Raw genomic sequence first — 14,360 nt, 5'->3', positions numbered from 1 at the left:
TATCTGTAATTGTCTCTTGTCTTTTATATGGTTAAGGAATTTGTCTATCACAAATTAAGAGTAAGCAAGTTAACTATAAATTATTATGGTTAAGTCCAACAGATTTTTTTTAATTAATTTGCACAATTTTTAAAAATAGTCACATAATTTAAATATGGTGGTGATTTACTAGTCTCTCTCTTTCTTTCTATCTTGTCATGTTCCAGTTCTCTGAACTAAATCAGATTAATTAAAGTTTAGATCTTTGAAAACTATAAGAAAGGTATTATAAATTGCAATGTTTCTCATATCACTTTTAAATATTTTAAATTGTCCATTATTGTGATTTATAATAATTTTTATTTAATTTTTAAATATGTAAACTTAATTCAAAAAACGTAAAGATTTTATATCCAAATTTATAGTTAAAGTAGTAAAGATTTTAAATTCAATTTCTAAATAATTTATTTAAAAATAGAACAATTACTTGTTCACTGCAGAATTATAAAGCAGACAAATAGAAGCCGCAGAACTGATTTTTTCTTTAATTAAAGTAACAATCCATGTTTGAATTATGGTAATATATTTGGGGGTTTGGGAAAAGTGGGGTCCGTGAAATGATATAAGTTGAGCCTACAGTGCAAGCAAGAATGCAGCAATATGAGCTTCTATTGAAAATAAGGACACCTAAAATGTGAAGAAAGGGACATAGGCCTGCCACAATGGACACGTGTTGAGAGTCAAAATAAGAGTTGAAGAATGATTCATTAGTTACCCTCACTTTTCATTTTATTTGCGAAAATGCCATGATGGACGACGATCCTTATAAAACCCATGCTTCTATATAAGTTAAATTTCTTCTTTGCTAATCGCATAGGCTAATTGTTTCGTTGTAGCCCAAGTTTAACGATAGGCTGGAAGTTTGGAGAGAGACTTTGAGTCTAAATGTTTTATGTTAAGCTGGACTAAAACAGAGTGCAAGTTCAGTAATGTGATGTAGGAGGCGGAGGTGGAAGTGAAGATCGGTGAACTAGTCATAGGTAAGAAAGGAAGCTTCAAGTATCTTGGGTCCATAATAAAGGAGATGGAGAGACTGATATTGATGTCGCAAATCGTATTGGAGTGGGTGGGTGAAGTGGAGGCTCGCCTCCGGGGTACTGTGCAATAAGAATGTGTTGCTAGGCTTAACGGTAAGTTTTACAAAGTGATGGTTAGACCGACGTTGATGTATGGGGCAGAGTGCTGGCCTGTCAAGAACGCCCATGTTCAGAAGATGAAGGTAGCAGCGATGAGGACGCTTAGATAGACGTGTGGGTATACTCGGAGAGATATGATTAGGAATGACGTTATACGGGACAAGGTGGGAGTGGCATCAGTGTAGGATAAGATGAGGGAAGCGCGGTTGAGATGGTTCAGACATGCAAAGAAGAGGTGCGAGGATGCGCTAGTGAGAAGGTGCGAGAGGTTGGTCGTAACAAGGGTAAGAGAGGTAGAGATAGGCCAAAGAAGTACTGAATGGAGCTGATTAGACAAGGCATGACAAAGCTCCAGCCTCCAGGTGACTGTGGATAGGACTTTAGATAGGAAGGTATGGAGGTTAAGGACTAAGGCAGAAGGTTAGTAGGTAGTCGTATGTTGTCAAACCGTGGGTGGGAGAGGGGGGGGGGGGGTGATAGTCCCCCCTCTCATCTTTTCCTTTTATAAGTAGTAGTATATATTTAATGATTGCGTAGTCTCCTATGATTTGACGTGTATTCCTATATTTTGCTGCATTTTTTTTCTATCTTGCCATTTGATGTCTCCTTTTTTGAATTGGGGATCTTTCGGAAGCAGCCTCGCTACTCCATAAAGGTAGGGGTAAGGTCTGTGTGCATCCTGCCCTCTCCAGACCCCGCTTTTGAATTTTGTGGTTTAAAATTAAAGATGTGTATAATGTACTAAAATGTCCTTTGAATCTTGTGGTTATAAATTTGCCATGTAGAGTGTTTGAATTGTCAACTTAAGTATTTGAATTGTCAACTTACTAAATATAGAAATAAATATTTTTTTGGACAGACCAAAAAGGAAAGTAAAACTCTTAACTGAGATGGAGGGAGTATTTCGCCCAACCCCCGCGCTCTCCACCTGTTTTTCTTCAAACCTTCCCAAGACCATTTGCATTTCCAATTCTTCTTCACTTCAGTCTATGGATCAAATAAGTCCCACAAAAAATAAAAAACGGTTTGCTTCTTTTATTTTTATCCATGTTTTTTGAGATTTTTTATCGAGGTAAATCGTAAAAGAAGATAGACATATATTTTGACATGGCTGAAATGCGATGATGGACGCGACACTGTAGTGCTACACTGGATATGTTTTGTGTGTGTTTGTCTAGTGTTAATGGCGATTTTGGTGTTATAATGGATGATTGAATTGTTTGTCTTTGGATAATGTATGTCACTGTATAGTTATGTATAGTTAACGTATATCAGTGTATAATAAATATCAAAGCAATTTATACCTGTATATAACTGTGTATACAAGAGGTTCAATAGTGCAGTTTTGATTTTTTTTCAAGTGAAATAAGACGTTTCACTTTCAAATTCCTTAAATTTTGTAATTTTTTTGGTAGTAGAATTTATTAACATGTCGTGTAAAAATGAATCTTTAAGCATCTTATCGCTTCTTGTTCTTAGAAGGAAAAAACAAAAAAGAAACTATAGAAACAAAGATAGAATAGAGTTCTGAAGGATCGATCCTCTTTCTTCTTATTTCGATCTAGATTTTCCTTTTTTGTTGTTGTTGGAGATCCATTCTGCCAGTCTATACTATTGAGTCATTATAATCGGAGATCTGTTTAGAAATAATATGCAATTTACAGATATAAACCAATTCATTTCTTAAACGGAAAAGGGCCAAATTTACCATTACTGTTATACTTTGAGTTCAAATTTACCCTACTGTTATATTTTGGGTCTAAATATCGTTAAAATTGTCCAAGGTGGACACCAAATCTGATGTAGCACTGACAACTCACTGAGGTGGACACTACGTGGCATGCCACCTCACCACCCAACTTTGCCCTTCTCTTCCCTTCTTCACCCACCACTACCATCTCCTCTCCCTCCACGACCACTGCCACTATTAGCGCCACCTCATCACCCAACTCATTTACTAATTCTATGTACAAATAGCTCCTTTTTTTGCTTTTTTTTTTGGTGGGTTTTTAAGCTTATCTGATTTTGTTTCTTGGGTATTGTTTCATTTGTAATTTTAGATCATATTTTGATGTTCCTTTGTAATGCAGTTCTATCACTGTCTCTTTTATGGTTCTTGATTTTTCCTTCTTATCTAATTGATACAATAAATTCCAAATTAGGTGACCCTTTTATGATTACAGTTACCGTTGAGCATAAAGTTTGTCTTTGATGAATTTGAAGATTTGTTAAAGTAAATGTAATTTGCATTATACAAAAGGATATTGGAATATTATGAAGCACGCTAGGAAGAACTTGTTGTAATACATTTTGTCCGGATAACTTTGCAGAAAGATCTTGATTTTGGTTTTAGTGTTCGATTTAATTATCGGATGAATAGATGTAAATATGTGGATACATTTACTCTCGACATATGTACATAGAGTGGTAGTGGTCGTGAAGGGAGAAGAGATGGTAGTGGTGGGTGAAGAAGGGGATAAGAGGGGCAAATGAGTTGGGTGGTGAGGAGGTGGCATGCCACGTGGTGTCCATCTCAGTAAGTTGCCAGTGCCACGTCTGATCTGGTGTCCGCCTTGGACAATTTTAGCGGAGGAGCGGATTATTTAGACCCAAAGTATAACGGTAGGGGTATATTTGAACTATTTGGCCCTTTTCCAATAGTACAGGGGTATAGTTGACCCTTTTCCGTTTCTTAAAACATCATAAACTGACACAAATGGTGCAAATATACCCTTTTCGTTGACGGAATTTTTGTAGTGATGGAGTTCTAATTTGTTTTGCCATTATCCTCTACAAAAAAAAGCAACAATAGATCAGTAGTGTTTTGGAACGATCACACAATTGCTTAGGCCCATAGTAAACGCCAAACTATTTAACCTAAAATTTGATTAATATTTAGCAATTAAATTTATGAGATTAAGACCACAAACAATATGAGTAAACCAAATTCAGTTGATACTTTGATGACATAAAGATAATAGAAATAACATAATAATGATAACAAAGTAGATAATCAAGCTAAAAAAAATAAAGACAGACAAAAAACAATTAGTATTGATTGATCTGGGATGATTGATAATGTTATACCTGGTAGTTTTCTACATTACGATTCGTCTTACATTAGCTGTCTTAATTTTGAACACCAGGATTTGCCTTCGAGGTTATACGAGGTTGGACATGATTAGCTTATGCTTATAAGTGTTTAAGTTCATGTTTGGAAAGTTACAGAAGGATTAGAGAATAAGTGAATCGAAGCGGAAAGGGTCGTTAAAAGTTGTTTTTGGAAAATATAGAATATGGACCGTATAATTGAGATACGGTCTGTTTTTGAGATATGGACCGTATTTAAAGATTTTAAAAATTTCAAGAGAAGACAATTTTGGAGATGGTATTATACGACCAACTATACGAACCATATAATTTTATATGGTCAGGACGTTGGCCGTATAATGTTATACGGCCAAGGATACGGACCGTATATATATATATATATATATATATATATATATATATATATATATATATATATATATATATATATAATGTTACACCTCGCAAATTTTCGCGTTGGTTGTGTCACAGATAAACTAGCGTAAGCCAGAGAGCCCATGGAACCCTTATAAGATTAAGGAAGACTTTTAACAAGTGTTAAGCAAGTATCTAAACGTTCCGGGATCAAGCGAATCAAAGAAATTCAGTTTATCGAAACTTTGGGAAAACTTGGCAGAATTCTGGACAGGATTTTTGGTCTAAATTGAGAGAGGTATATCTCTTCGAATATGAGGAGTTATGGAATGCATAGCCTATATAAATTCAAGTTCAGAGAGTCTTCTTTCCAATGCAACTGACAGATTGCAAATCTGAGAAATATGGCCAAAGTCAAAGTTATGACCCGTATAAAACTATACGACCAGAGATACATACCATATAATTTATACGGCCAGTATTTTGTAAGTCGGTGGAATTTTCCAGATTTTAAGTAGGATGACCCCTCTTTATTTTAATCATTTTAAACATAGCCCCAAGTTCAAGAAAGCTCTAGAGGCTTCTCCAAAACACATTCAAACACATCTCCAAGCCTAAATCAATCATCAAAGTGAGGTTCAAGCTTGTCTCTTCTTCTTGTAAAAGCTTTGGAGGGTATTTTAAGGTGAAGTGACTTGGGAATTGAAGTGTTCTTGAATTTTGAGGTAAGATTTCATCTTAGTTTCATGTTTATGAGTTTATTTGGTAATTATGTTAAGATTTGAGAAGAAGAAATTGGAGGAAAAGTCCAAATATGAAATTGATGATGTTTTGAGTTGTAAATTAACTTGAGCTATAATTGTTAGCATGTTTTGAGTATAATTTTGTTATGAGGGATAATAGTAATGTTGAGGAAGTGTTGTATACAAGTGTATATGAGGTTGCTTAATGGTATATCTTTAGATGTGGAGAATTTGAGGTTAAAAGAGGTCATATGGAGTGGTTGTGTAAATTGTTGGTTGTGGACCTTGCGGTAATGAATAAGAAATAGGGGAAAAGTTGTCCATTTCATTTTAGAATCAAGTTATCATTGATATACGTGATATACTAGCGCCATCTAAGTTTGTATATGTATTCCTTGTTATAGGGTTGGCGTGCTAGTTGTAAATAGCTCGATTGTTGGGTTGCTTGGGCGACTTGAGGTATGTAATGGCTATCCTTTCTTTTCTTGGCATGATCCGTAGATAATAAGCGTTTATCGAATCTTAAAGAAAGAGAACTATTGTTTAGAGCTGTCATAGAGGCGTAACGATTTAGGTTTGATATTGTATCTTCTGGGGGATGTTCTTTTCGCTCCTTAGTTCATTGTTAATAGAAGAATCAGAAAGAGACATGTTGACATCCCTAGACATTTCAGTTTACACATGATATGCAACATGCTATACATATATTTTATTTAGCCCGGCCACTTTGTTACACCTCAAAAAATTTCTCGTTAACGTACAGTGAATAGACTAATGAAGGGCACGAAGTATACGATGTTTCGATAAGTAAGAAATAGCAATTGATAATCCTAATTGAGGTTTCAAAGACATTCGAAGTAAGAGAAAAAAGTTTGCCAAGAAAGGCAATTATGTATTGAGAAGGAATTACGAGTACTGAGTTAATGATGGCTTAATGATGCCTTGGAGAAGGGTTATGATGTCACTTAGATTGTTAATGAGGTGTTAAACAAGTGTTAAGAAGGTTCCATAAGGATTGGAGATCAAACGAGTCGGCGAGAGAGAGTTCGGAAAGACTGGGCATTGTACGGCCCAACATACTGGCCGTATAAAACATACTGGCCGTATGTTAGGCCGTATGTTGTGCCCAGAAATCTACGGCCAGACATACGACCGGTATAATTTATACGGACCGTATGTTGGTCCGTAGAATCTGGTCGGAACAGCTTCTAAATTAAATATAAGGGACCAACCTCATTTCATTTATTTCATTTCCTCACTTCACACTTAAGAACATTATAGAGAGCTCTCCACTCTCCACCCACAAGAACCCAAGAGAAACTTATGATCAACTTCATCAAACCAACAAAATCAAGTGTATGAAACACATTAAAGTTCATCCAATCCAAGGAATTCCAATGGAAGTGAACTAGGGTTTTGGTGCAAGAAGAGTATTTCCACTCAAGGCTTATTCTTCCATTATCTAAGGTAAGTTTTGTGACCATTCCATGTTATTTAAGGTAATGAGAGGTTGAAAGACTTGGATTGTAGAAAGAGGTAGAAAATGGGTTATGTATGTGAGGGTAATGAGGTTTTTGAGTTGTAGTTGAAATGAATCATGAATATTGATATGTTGTGATTATGAGTATGTTATAAATTACATTTAGAACATGGGATAAGCATTATATATGAGAAAATGTGATAGTGTACTATGACCATGATTATGGATGAATTGGAGTGGAATTTGGAAATGTTGATAATGTAGATGAATGATGATTGTTGCTTATAATATTGTGAATGTTGTTATCGACGTTTGGGAGTTGATATGTAATATGGGGAAAGTTGTATAAACAAAGGAAATGTTGCCCGATTTTCTCTAGTTTTAGTTGGGCATGTTCATGTCATCGATTAGCTAATGTTAATACGAACTCTCTTGAAGGTAGAAACACGAGCATCGAAGGGGAACAATCAACCGATAGAATTGTTAAACGAAAAAGGTATGTAAGGCTAATCCTTTCCTTCTAAGGCATGACTCCTATGGCATGAATCTTCCTATTTTTCCATGATCTTCCTAAATAACAACAATTATGAGTCCATGACTATAAAGAGCTACATACGCATATGACAAAGAAAGGAGGTACGACGACGAGCAAGATAATGACGATGATGAGTTTAAGTATAAAGAATCCTAGAGTAAAATAAGATGTCCATGAAGCTAATGACCCTAAGTATGGTTCCATTGATGCTTTTCCTTGTGTACACTCACCTTAAAATGTTAGTCCCTTCAAGGTGAGATATGACGATTATGATCACTCCATAATGTAACCGGGGGCTCACGACCTTATGTCACCCCGACATAGCCATAGTTGCCTTCAAGTTCTAATGTATGTTTTAATGATAAATGTATAATGATGCTAAGTTGATAAGGTTACGATAAGCTTATGATAAGGTCATGATATGCCTATGAGATGTATAATAATGATAAGTCTATGATCTGCACATGATGATACAATTTCACCGTGCCTAAATGGCCGGACATGTCACCGCGAAGGCGGGCTGCTTATGATTCCACCGTGCCCAAATGGCCGGACATGTCACTGCTAAGGTGGGCTGCTTATGATGCCACCGCACCTAGAAGGCCGGACATGATCACCACTAGTGGGCGGCGTATGATGGTTACCCGGACGTGGGTTAACGATGATGGTATATATGACATGATGATGTATGTGCTATGATGATACAAGTACTACGATTATATATGATATATGTATGAAATGCATCCACTCTTAAAGGTTAAGCAGGTTATATCTTCATCTTATGTCTTATGATTTCTCTATTATATTCATGTCATTCATGCCTTACATACTGAGTACAATGTTTGTACTGACGTCCGTTTTCTTTGGACGCTGTGTTCATGCCCACAGGTAGGCAGAGAGGTGATCCAGACTCGTAGGAGCTATTAGTTGACTTTGAGAGCACCCCATTATTCCGAAGGTGCCATTGATTTATTCTTTTGTGTATATATATGTGTTTTGGGCACGACGGGGTCCTGTCCCGTCCCTATGTCTAGCACTCTAGTAGAGGCTCGTAGATACGTATGTGTGGGTAGTATGGTCTCACGATGTCCTTATTGTACGTATATTATTTTGATAGTTGAAGGGCTTATGTATATAAAGGTAATTATATTTCAAAGTGAAAAATGGTTTTCCTATGATTTGAGTATAAGATTAACGAATGAACGCTTGATGTGTACGATGGGTAATGGTATGAGCGGTGCTCGGTGGTTAGCCCCGGGTACCCGTCATGGCCCCTAGTCGGGTCGTGACACACTTGGTCAGTAAGACATTTTCTTTAGCTTGGCCACTTGGTCAGTGAGACAGATATGCCTGGCCTATGGGTCAGTGAGACTGTTATATCCCATAATTTTGCACATTTGGATAAATCGAAATAATTGTGACTTGTAAGAGATAAGGCAATATTTTGATTTTGCTTAATATATAAGTTGTTCATGAAAAATATTGATGCGGAAATATTGAGGAAGGCTAAGGGAAAAATTGAAATTTTGAAAATTAGTTTCATGAACTACAAAACACCAACCCAAAAGTAATTGGGCTAGGAAAAAAAAAAGGCCCAATAGAGGTGGCCGGCCATAGGGGCATGGCCCAAGGCCCATGAAAAAAATTTAATCCATGTAATAAAAGGAGAGGGCCACCATTATTCATTCCATTTCAAGAACATTCAAGAAAAACCCATTGAGAGCAAAAATAAAGGGGTGGTTCGGCCAAGAGCAAAAAAATAAAAATAAAAAATTGAAGTCTTCCATCTTTGATCCAAAAAATTATTTCTTCTTGTATTTCTACTAATTCAAAGACCCTCTTCAACGTGGTATAATTTTTGAAGCAAGAAAATTCTTTGGTGACAAGTGTAAAAATTCTACTCAAGTGGAAAAATTGAAGAAAAAGTAAGAATTTCTATTCTTTTACATGTTATGGAAGATTTATATATGTTATAGTGAGTAGAATTGAATGAAAATCATGGAATTGTTATGTGTTGTGTGTGGGCCGTGTGGGTGTGTTGTGTGTGTGGCCGCGTGATGTAAATTGGTGGAGGAAGGATGAATTAATTTTATTTAGTATGTTAGTTGTGTTGTTGTGGCCTTTATGATGTAAATGAAAGACTAATGGTTCAAGTTGGCATGGAAATTGGTTGTAAGTTGTTGTAGGAAATTATGTGATTTTAATATGGTTTTTATGTAATTATGGAAGTGGAGTTGTTAAAGTGTGAATCGTTGTTGTTGTTGATGAATTTGGAAGAAGATAATGCGTCGTTGTAGTTTCGTTGCAATTGTAGAGGTTTCGGGTGGAGTATGGTGTTGGTGGAATCGTTTGAATATTTTGTAGATTGTTTGAAATGCTCTTGAATTGTGTTTGAATGATCTTGGATTAGTAATGAATATGTGAGCGTTGATATTGGCTTGAATGTACGTAGTTGGATTGAATGTGATAAGCTACGTAGAGAAGAAGGTTGCTAATGTTAGAATGCAATTTAAATTGATTCTTGATGTTATTAGTATGGTTGTTGGTATTGTTGGTATGGTTGTTGATGAATTTGGCCGAGTTAAATTCTCGGGGATGTTGAATTTACAGGGGAGATGCTGCCGAAATTTCTGTAGACAAGTACTAGTTAGAATTGAATTTCTAAGTACTTGTAGCTAATGTTTGGTAATTGATAACGTTATTGTAGATATTGGGGAGCCCGAGACTTGAGTCGGGATTTGGTTAGCGAGCGATCGAGGTATGTAAAGCCTACCTTTCTTTCTTTTGACATGACCTTTATGAAATGAACAAATGACATATATGTTTGCTTCTAAAGAAAATTCTATTCTTAGAGCCACTAGGATGGCCGATGTCTTTGACCTCCATAAGCTATTCCATATGGTTTGATACGCATTTATGATGTTCGAAGATTCTAGTTGATATGTTTCCGAATGTTGTTCGAAAAATATTTGATATGGCTAAAGTCTTGGATATATATTTGATACGTGCATATGATTCTAAAGACTCCATTTGATTTGCTTTATAGCGATAGTTGGAAGTTCCATAGTAAGATGGTTACTTGATTTTTTCAAAAGAAAAGCTTCTGAAACGTTTTTAGAAATTCTGTACTTCAAAAGTTCGTAACTTTCGTATACTAATTCCGATTGACCTGAAACTGATTTCTGAGCCTTCGGATGTCGTAAATATATTTGTCCATCGAGTTTTGAAATTTATTTATTTATATGCATATGGTTTTCTCACTACTCCGCTCGTGCATACTACTATTAGATCGTTCGCCGGATAACGGGCCGGTTTTGTGATCGTGCGCACTATGATATATTCGGCAGTATGATGTGTTACGGTTCCCGAGCTCCTCGCCATAGGGTCGGGTACCGCTTATATACGACGTTATGATGTGATATGGCATATGATATGTTCTGACGTTGTGATATGTTTTGATGATACGATATGTTCGGGGATTGTACGGAGATTTGAAACCTTCTGGAGTATGATGTGTTGTGGCGCCAGCGTCGGAGTGGCGACCACGTTCCTGAGCCCTATGCATGATTTCTATTTGCATTATTTATGTTTTCAGCACAGGTTTTGATATACTAATTCTGTATCCATTTTCCATACTCCTTATTTCAGTTCTGATTTGGATTACTGTATTTCATGCTTTACATACTCAGTACATATTTCGTACTGATCCCCTTTCTTCGGGGGCTGCATTTCATGCTCGCAGGTACAGACGTTCGTTCTGGTGACCCGCCAGTGTAGGACACTTATTCTGCTATTTGGAGTACTCCTTTGATCCGGAGCTCATATTTTTGGTACGTATCTTTTGTTATACATGTTTCTGTATATATGACTATTTGGGGTACGGCAGGGCCCTGTCCCGTCATATGTTTCTGTTATGGTTTGTAGAGGCCTGTCGACATATATGTGGGTCATGGGTCGTGTTTTTCCGATTATGTCTGTGACTTGTACCTTAAGCGGTCCCGTTTGCTATTATGGCCGAAACGGCCCATATGTTTATATATGTATGTATATTCGGGCGATGTGTATTCCGCCAGCCTGCCGGATTTTGTATGATATTTCTGTTACAGGTGACCGCTTAAGATGACGTCTGTTCTCAGTATCTGTGCAAAATAACGTATGTTAAACTTGGATAAGTCTTTGATATGTCGACTTGGTAAGGAATGGGTTTGGGTGTCCAATTAGGACACTAGTCACGGCCCACGGGGCTGGGTCGTGACAGAGACAGATATGCCTGGCCTACAGGTCAGTGAGACAAATTGACTGGCCTACGGGTCAGTGAGACAGATTGCCTGGTCGACGGGTCAGTGAGACAGGTTGCCTAGCCGATGGGTCAGTGAGACATATTGCTTGGCCTTATGGTATATATATATATATATGGAGTTACAGTCCAGTTGGTATGGTTCTTTTGTGTACAGATGGGTATGGCGGGGTCCTGTCCCGTCCTTATTATGTTAAGCACTCCAATAGAGGCTCGTAGACAAATATGCGCAGTCAGATGTTCCATGACCTTCTCGGTCTATGTTTTGTTGTATCATCGTTTTGATAGCCTTGTCGTCTTGTATACTTGGAATCAACTTGATGATGTATGTATATTATCTTTGGGCTTATGTCCCATACATCTTATGATATCTATGAGTTATCATATGGCCCACATGTATATGACTATGAGACGTATGTATGTTTAGTGATGCTCGGCAGGTAGGGCCTGGGTGTCTGTCATGGCCCATCTAGCTTGAGTCGTGACAAAAGTGGTATAAGAGCAGTTCGTCCTAGGGTTTGTCTACGAGCCGTGTTTAGTAGATTCTTATTTTGGGTGTGTAGCACGCCACACTTATAAACAGGAGGTTGCAGGGCATTTAGGATGGTTACCCTTCTTCGTATCCTAGATCGTGCCATAGAGCTGAGCAATAGGGTGTAAAATCTTCAACTCTGACCTTTGTTGTTTTACAGTTTGACGACAACTCCTTCAGAAAGGATTACAGGCGATTCGAGGATTGCAATGATGTCAGGGGGAGGATTAAGTTACACTTTAGAGGAGGGCCTAAGTGAGGATGTACCCTTCATTGAGACGGACCCATCCGAGATCATATCTTCTATAGAAACAGACCCCTCGGAGATTCAGGATGAATCAGCGCTACTAGTATCATTGACTTTGATAAGTGTGAAGGAGCCAGGAAAAGCTCTAATATCGCAAGTTTCACATTTGGCCATAGCTGGGCAAGGAAGGAAAAGACCAATGCTAGGAGTTGAACCACAAGCTTCGGATTATGGTAGACCAGCAGAGAGTACAGGGCCTTCCGAGGAACCGAGGAGTTTGCAGCCTAAGGATCCTATTAACTAAGACTTAATGGCATCTTTGGGCAAGGTTCAAATAAAGGTAGTGGTCAAACTGGGTACGTTAGTATAGTTGGCACATTTGTAGAAGCTTCGAGTGGTGGTGAACAACCGATAGAGATAACAGGAAGAAGAATTTTCCCAGCCCATATTAGAGCGATTCATACTAGATCAGGGTTCTAGAGTAGGGCCATAGAGAGACTCACATCTGTCGGACTTTTGGGACTAGAGCAACTAATAATGGAAGGTATATTTGTCGCTTTGGTAAAGTGTTAAAAATTAAGCAAGTATGATTTTGCAATGATTTATGTTATGCAACGACGGTAAGTCATAAAGCCTTAACGATTATATTAAGGGAAAAGGGGAAGAAGTAACCTTAAAGAGAAACCTTAAGTTGAATCTGTGGTCAGACGATGGATTAAGGTTGTGAATATGTTAACAGAACGGTGGATGAGTAATAAGGCTACGATATGATTAAATTCAAGAAAGGTATGAATAAGACATAGTTTGATGAAGAAATTGTACTTACAGTATTACAAATAATAGTGTTAAAGGGAATCAGTAAGATACAAATGACTTGTAAGTAAGGGGAGATAGTATAGTATGAAGGGATGAGTGCTGACGTTGTTACGGTTCGCATTTCAGGGGCGGGGTTAGCGCTCGGAAAGCTACTTCGAACTTGTTGGTGCTTTTTTGGACTTGTTTTGAAAAAAGAGTCGCCACCTAATTTTTACGAAATTAGGAAAACCGCGTTGAAGGATTTATTCAAATACAGTAAAAAGCCTTCGTAATCTAGAGTTCTATGTAAGAGTTCTAGTGATCCCCTGGGGAAGATGTTAGCACTCCAATGGTAATATCCCGTAAAATCTGAGTTAGGTGTGATTGTGTCAAAACTAGTATTAAGATGATATATCAGCTGTATGAATCCATTCGAGATGAATTCAGGTGGAAAATATTCGTTTTGAAGTCAAACCAAATAGTGAAGCCCATAAGGGCTCTTAAACTCGTCTAAGTTTCGGTAGGTCTGAATTATGGGCTAGTTTCGTGAAAATTCGTTGTGAATTTAGGAACACTTCCTTCATAAAAGTTGTATATCTTTGAAATACCTTTCCAACGATATAAAGTGGAGCTCCAGGGGATCTGTGAGTAAAGAGTTATTCCCATTTTACTGAAGCCTGTCTGGGGTGTAGTCTGAGATGCGAGCCAGGATGTGGCCGCAAGTCCGAGATGCGACCACAAACTCACCTTAGCATACTCAAGCGTGAGATTTTTGTATAAGAACGTGATTTTCTTAAAATTTCCAATCCCACTTCATTCTTGGCTGACTTTTTGAGAGAAAACAACCTTAAGGCTTCCCAAAACTTATAAGGTAAGTTACTGATCAGTTCCTATCATTGCTACATTAATCTAACATCAAATAACTACTCTTAAACACTAGTTCATCTTTCTAAATCCTAGATTCTTGAAAACTACAGGAAAGAAGAAAAGAAGGGGCGTGTGGGATTCCATCAAAAGGTAAGACTTTTGATTTTATGAGATTATTATTGATGTTTGAACTAGTATAGAGTAAACAAAGAGGTTATAATCCA

This window comes from Lycium barbarum, chromosome 8 (genome assembly GCF_019175385.1).
Source record: "Lycium barbarum isolate Lr01 chromosome 8, ASM1917538v2, whole genome shotgun sequence".
In the NCBI taxonomy this organism is placed as follows: Eukaryota; Viridiplantae; Streptophyta; class Magnoliopsida; order Solanales; family Solanaceae; genus Lycium; species Lycium barbarum.
This window is presented reverse-complemented; position numbering follows the sequence as displayed.